General features: G+C 34.6%; 1 long non-coding RNA gene across 4 annotated transcripts; it reads right to left on the bottom strand.

Annotated features, from left to right (window-relative positions):
* Positions 1 to 585: 585 nt before the first annotated feature.
* Positions 586 to 5516, bottom strand: LOC107856856. Of its 4 annotated transcripts, none has more exons than XR_007047641.1 (7): positions 4955 to 5455; positions 3567 to 3604; positions 3276 to 3490; positions 2676 to 2827; positions 2464 to 2551; positions 1895 to 2019; positions 586 to 725 (listed from the first exon to the last, which is right to left on the bottom strand). It is a non-coding gene; the product is annotated as an uncharacterized LOC107856856 (long non-coding RNA). The 4 variants fall into 4 exon arrangements; XR_007047640.1 differs by lacking the exon at positions 586 to 725 and adding an exon at positions 5465 to 5516 and having other exon boundaries at positions 1678 to 2019; positions 4955 to 5028; XR_001670693.2 differs by lacking the exon at positions 586 to 725 and adding an exon at positions 3103 to 3154 and having other exon boundaries at positions 1678 to 2019.
* Between the last annotated feature and the right edge of the window lie 484 nt (positions 5517 to 6000).

Here is a 6000-nt window from a genome sequence, read left to right as displayed (position 1 = left end):
TTGTGGGGGTTAATTTTGCGGTTTAAGGGGGTTTAAAATCCCTGCAAAATGTAATTGCGGGGGTTCCCAAAACCCCCAAAATACGAGCCGTCACAAACGAGTTGCGGCAGTTTTTTTTTTACCCCCATAATTAATTTGCGGGGGTTTATTTTGCGGCAGTTACAACCCCCGTAATTAATTTGCGATAGCTATTGACCCCCGTTATTCTAAATTTAATTCTTTTTATAATAAATTTTTATTTAAAACTTACGGGGGTTAAAACCTCCGCAATTGTTTTATTTTAAAAAAAAATAGTAGGACCCATCAATTTTCATAACTAATTATAGATTCTAATTTTAGCTCAAATTTAATAGTTCCTTTAGGCATAACCTACAATTCAATATTTGTTTAATTCATATATCATTAATACAACATGAGTAATTAAACATTATAATTGACAAGCATATCAAAAATAAATTGAACATTAAACTTCAAAATTAAATTTTAAACATTAACATCTTCAAACTCCAAATTTTCAATATTAACTATTATCTTCAAACTCCAAAATCAAATTTAAACACGAAGCCTTCAATATTCTAAGATTCACTCCAACCACACAATTACATCGTCATAATTGAATATCCAAGACAAATGCAACGAAATCAAAGAATATCGTTAGGATCATTATCATCGCGTGATCTCCTTGAATCCATTGGTGAAATGGGTCCACTAGCCTCATCACTTGGCTACATAAAAATGAAAAGTATAAAAATCAAATATGGTATAATGGTGTCTCCAAGGAATACAATCACAAATGAGTTAAATAATGGATGAAACGGGCAATCAAATAGTTGATCAAAAGTGCTTTAAGGGATAATAATGAACTTAATAATGTAAAATAACTATGTTCGCTCTTTTGTGTGTCTTCAAAACAATAATAGCATCGAAGAGAAATAGGAAAAATAGAAGTTAAAACAGAGGTGAATTCTTGTCATATGGAAACCTACTCGTCTTTGTTAAAAGCTAATTACACTAGGAATTTCTTCAAACATCCCACATACCATATACTATATTATGCCATTTTATTTTGTTCACATTACCTCCTCTCAGAGTTAAAAAATGCAGTCTAATATCAATTGTTTCTCGTTCTATCCTCCTAATACAAGCACAAGAAAATTTCATATATTCTGCCTGTCCTCCCATTGCCCAACCCACCTACATGCTATTGGAGACTTGAATAGGCGAAAACTCGCATACATTCTCCACCCTCTACAATCTCTAAGTATCTTATGCCATGAATATTGAACTACTAAACATCTCAGTTCCACACGTGGGAATGTGTAATGAAAGTTCTTTACAGTGACTGGGGTTCAGCGAGAAGCCTACAAATACTTTTCATATTTTTATTTTTATTGGTAATAGTGGCGTCACCTTACCTGCACTTTGACTTTCCACTGGTACGTATGCAAATATACATATACACATTAGTGTTGATCGAACTCTTTAAAAACGTAAATGGGCGCATGTCGGATCCAACTAAAGCATTTTTAGAGTATCCGACAGGGTATGGCAGCATTTTTGGAGAATTCGAGCAACATAAGTCTCTCACACATACACATACATATAGATGTCAAGTACCTGTAGATTAAGACTGGAATTTTCTCCTTGACAAGCAATCCTACTATAGATATGGTCGGTATCTCTACGTCAAGCAATTGATAATCCAAAATGTTGTGGAAGCATAAGGAAAAAATAATTTGTACAACTTCAGCTTGTAACTGTGCTATAACTTTGTATTAATTTCATTTGTAGCAAGTGATGTTGAGAAACAAATTCATTTATATTTAGCTGACCATGAAGAATATCAATTGTCTTAGGAGGGGAACTTAAGAGACAAGCTTGTGGATAGACTCACGTGTTGCAGACATCCCAGCTGCGAACACCAATAAGCCTTGCATGAAGAGCCCTTCTCATATCTTGTCGGTTTAAGTAATTGATGGTTTCATCATCGATGCAAACATATATCTTCTCAGCATTTTCCTAGTAATTAGTATCAGTAAGACACAGTCAGTATTAGTTGGATAAGACGTTGGTGAAGCCTAATGAAACAAAAGGGAGACAGTATTGGGACATTAACACAGTTGAAGCAATAACTTACTTATGGACTTATAATTTTGAACTGAGATAGCACCGATGACATACAGACATCGAGGGTAACATCATACTTGTCTATGAATTTGTTGGTTTCTCTACTGACTAAGCTCATGACTCTTGAACACATTAGCAATACATTGTCTCTGTAGTACTCACTCACATAGCAAGAATAATTGTAAAAAGAAGTGAACATTTTGTACATGGAGTCTGATATTAGGCCATGAGACCAGAAGTACCTCTTCAGAGGTTTTCCTCTCGAATTCAATATCAACGACAAGAACACAATATAATGTGGTTTTCCTCTATAGAGGTTTTCTGATTCAGGTGTACCTCTCTGAAGTTGACATTTCTCGTTAGCTTCTCCAGTTCTGGCGGTGTTAAATAACTGTTATGATCATCATCAAACTTACGGAAGAGCCTGTAATAAAACACAATCAGATGATAAGGATTAGTGAGATATTAATCCTTATGAACTTTTTGAGATATTCAAGATTCTGAGTTCATTAAAAATATGGTTCAAAATTTGAGAGAATATTGCATACCTTTTAATGGATTCAATGTTGGGGCTACCATCATCTTTTAGAAGGTCCTTGAATTCAATTACTTGGTTTTGAATTTGCTTCAAAACTCTTGGTACGAGCTCCTTAATTTTAACTATCTCTTTTTGTTATCCCTTCGTGTATACCTTAACTACCTGTATATATATGCAGTTGCAACGTAAATCAACTTACTAGCTCAAACTAACTGTAATTATACTCCAGCTTCTTTCAACGATATTGTTTTTGTTTGACCAACTAAAAGTGATCTTTTTGGTTACAAAACTAGCCCCTAGTGTCAGACAGAAAAAGAAGATGAACTTTTGCCTCATCAAGAAATTTTTACTTAAAGAAAGTTTGTGACTAAAAATATTACTACTTAAAGAAAAAATTCTCAGGAACTGAAACTTTAGAGAAAGCATGGTTTCTTCACCTATCTAGAATCAGTATGATTGCTCACATCATCTGAGAAAATCCTTTGATAACTACAACAACGGTAGAAGTAGACAAAAACCAAATAAAGTTAAATTTCTAGTGGTACACAAAACATAAATGTAAGATCGCCAACATATACAGCTAGTGCAAGTAGAGGTTGCAGAGATATACCTCAGTTGAAAAAGTTTTAAGAGGGTCTCTACTTCTTTTGAACCTTCTCTTTGATCCTTTGCCACGAGATGGATTAGTATTGCCCATTGCAGCTCTGGCCAACTTCACAATCTTATTAGCGTCTTGTGTTGTTGGATCCAACAGGTAATTAGGTACATCACGTAGGTGTGGGGCAGGTGCCTTCTTGCTTAACATCTTATCATGCTTCAAAAGATCTGCCCAGAACACTTGAATATGATGAGTACTATGATGTTCATTCAAAGTATATCCCACAAATTATAGCTTAATTACCTAGGTTTTTTGGATTGTCTTGAAAATGAGCCTTCAACCTGATTAAGACAAGCAAAAAGTACTTAAGTTGATAGCTTTCAAGTCAAGAAAAAAAATACAATCATGAAAAAATCGAAAACCGATAACAAGAGGCTCGGAAAGTGCCACCTAACAGAGTAGGTGAAGAATAACAACAAACAAACAGTTATATGAAAGCAAACTATTTACCAAGAAAAGTTAATGACCAAGACATTACCCACCAACTTTTCAATTACTTCTACATAGGTATCACCAAAACACCACAGACGTACTCCTACACACTAACTCTCTACCCTAATTCGCGTCCTCCACTCCGTCCTATCAAGGGTTATGTCATCTGTAAGCTTAACCTAATTCCAAAATTGCCCTCGATCAACCACTACGTAGAAAGGAGGTATATTGGTTAAACCATGCTCAGAATTAACACCTTCACATTGTGACGTTAAAGAGGGGAGGTCTTAAGTATTTCCCAAATTAACGAAATATTCATTTCATTTGTTAACCTCGCTGGAGGTTCAGTTGACAATACTATAGTAATTGGTATCACGCTTCATTATTTGGAACCTTTTTCTCTGTTACCTTTCTCCCAAAAAAAATGGTATTATGCCTTATTATCAATCAATGTTAAGTGAATGTCATTTCTCGTTGTATAGCACCAAGAATGTACAGAGACTTGCATAAAATTTAATGACAATATCAATTTACCAAGCTTGTTGTGTGCATACAATTCCTAATCATCTCCACGACCACAGTCAATGAAATAACCACTTCCTATATCAGATGATACCTCACTGCTGTTATTGTAATTAATAGGAGCCTGATAAGAAGAACAAATTGATGGCCCAGAGCTAAATGACCAGAGTGGCGGTTTCATAGTATTTAAGCTATTTTGCTCCCTTAAAGAAACTGTACCATCCAGTTCAGCAAACAAAGTTGTCTCAGGTTTCCTGGTTCGAGAGAGTGTTGCAAAAACAATGTCAAATAAATTTAATGAATCAGTAAGCATACAAGTATATAAAGTTACCAGTATGACACAAGGTGAACGTACGAAGACATTCTTATAAACTATAATACCCAAAATCGCTGACTCAATCACTTCAACCAAGACATTCTCCACCAACTTTTCAATCTAATTAACTTCACTACTTAAAGAGTCAAACTTTATTCCCATAAACTATAATACCCAGTCCCCCTCAAACTAAATCAAAGATACAAAACTATAATAATCAATCAAATACATAAATCACAAAATCTTGCCAGTTGGAATAAGCATAGCATACATACATTAGCAAACCCCAAAGAAGCACAGATTAACACTGAGTGTTGTATAATTAGCAGAAAAATAGTTATTAAAAATAAGAAATAATTACCTAGAAGTTGGGAGTTTGAATACACCGGAGAAAAAGGTAATGACCGACCACCGGAGACGCCGAAGTAGCAATGGCTGGAGCAGAGAGTAGCAGCCTATCAATGACTGGTGTACCCTAATTAGCGCTATTTTGGAGAAAAATGAGAGAGAGAAATGTTTTGGGGCTATTATTAATGAATATTGAGGGGAAAATGGAAAATACTTTTTGAGTTGGCGCTATTTTTTTGGATGGATAGTGAGGGTTAAAACCCCCGCAAATGTATAATTTTTAGTGGCACATTTTTAACCCCCACATTTAATATAATTTTACAGGGGTTAAAATAACCCCCGCAAATAAACCTCCATAATTAGACTTGTTTTTTGTAGTGATATGTCGCAACAGATGATTTATCTGTTTAAACAAATAGCTCTTATGTTGGATTCATGATCGGGTTCTATCAATTGTTGGAAAAACAGAACAATAGCAGTTATCCATATGATAAATTCAACTAAAAATCTTAATTTGACTTACCAAAGTCTCTTATGAAGTAATGCCAAAGTAGAAAGTGATGTACGAAATAAAATTTGACCTAAGAATTTGGTCAAATAGCAACAGTAGCTGTAACAACAACAACAACAATGACAATGGTTAACAAGAAGAAGATGAAGATGATAATGAAGTAGAAGAAGATGATAATGAAGCAGAAGATGGTGAATAAAACAGCAACAACAATGAACAACAAAAATCGCTGAGAGAGAGAAAACAACAATGGATGAGAAGAGAGAGAAGGGCGCCTTTTTTCCCTCCATTTCCCATTATATTAAGTAAATATTTGGATCAAAGTGCAAATTTAAAAATTTTTGGGTCATTCTCAAACTTACCCAACTTTCTTAATCCATAATAAAGTAATTGTCACTTCTACTCAATTATTAAAACTTATGTCACTTACACCTTATTTTAAAACTCTTTTATCACCTACAGCCCACCCACCCACCCACCCCACATAGCGCGAGTTCTAGTGTACCAAAATGCCTTTTTTTTTTTCTTAGAAGGAGTCAAGGAGATAT

This window comes from Capsicum annuum, chromosome 11, assembly GCF_002878395.1.
Source record: "Capsicum annuum cultivar UCD-10X-F1 chromosome 11, UCD10Xv1.1, whole genome shotgun sequence".
NCBI lineage: Eukaryota > Viridiplantae > Streptophyta > Magnoliopsida > Solanales > Solanaceae > Capsicum > Capsicum annuum.
The sequence above is the reverse complement of the archived record's forward strand: the minus strand, read 5'-3'. Positions and strand labels throughout refer to the sequence as shown.